Source organism: Theobroma umbraticum, unplaced genomic scaffold (genome assembly GCF_002168275.2).
Source record: "Theobroma umbraticum cultivar Fairchild unplaced genomic scaffold, ASM216827v3 scaffold_95.0, whole genome shotgun sequence".
Taxonomy (NCBI): Eukaryota; Viridiplantae; Streptophyta; class Magnoliopsida; order Malvales; family Malvaceae; genus Theobroma; species Theobroma umbraticum.
Window position 1 is genome coordinate 6,868,134 of NW_018397257.1, and position 691 is coordinate 6,868,824.

Here is a 691-nt window from a genome sequence, read left to right on the forward strand (position 1 = left end):
AAAATTCTTCATAAATTTTTCAATCTTTTTGGTAAAATTTAGAAAGATTTTCTCACTTAACAATTTCTAAGGAAGTTATCCCTTATAACATTCTCAAAATTCCATCATCAGAGGACTTCTACTTATTTTATATTAAATATTCATTATGAAATTATACTTACAAAATATAAAGTATTTGTTTATTTATGTCCTTATTAATTATTTATAAATAAACCTTTTTGGTAAAAATATATGGAATTATCCCCTAACCCTTATGGTAAGGTCCCATAATTATTTTTACTCTAAATGTTTTTTCCAAAAAATTGCCCTTTACAACTTTCCTTAAAAATTCCATTTAAAAGATTTAATTTTAAATTATTACAAATCTTTATTTTTTTATTTTTATAATTTTATTCTGCCAATTATGGTGATAAAAATTTAATTTTAAAGTAATTATGGCCTAAAAAAAATTTATTTTTATTATTTTATGTATTTTTATTTATACCAAAAACAAAATAAATAACAAAAAAAAACATAAACAAAGTAAGATGAAAGTTTAAGCTATACCTAGTAGATGAAACAAAACTTGAATGGGATTGGGCCTTGGTCGATGCAAACCAGAACAGTATTTGAGCTTCCTTCCTCTCCCTCTCTCAAACCTTTTTTTTACTTTCCCCAAGACATCATCGGCTACTGCACTCTCCACAGCCGG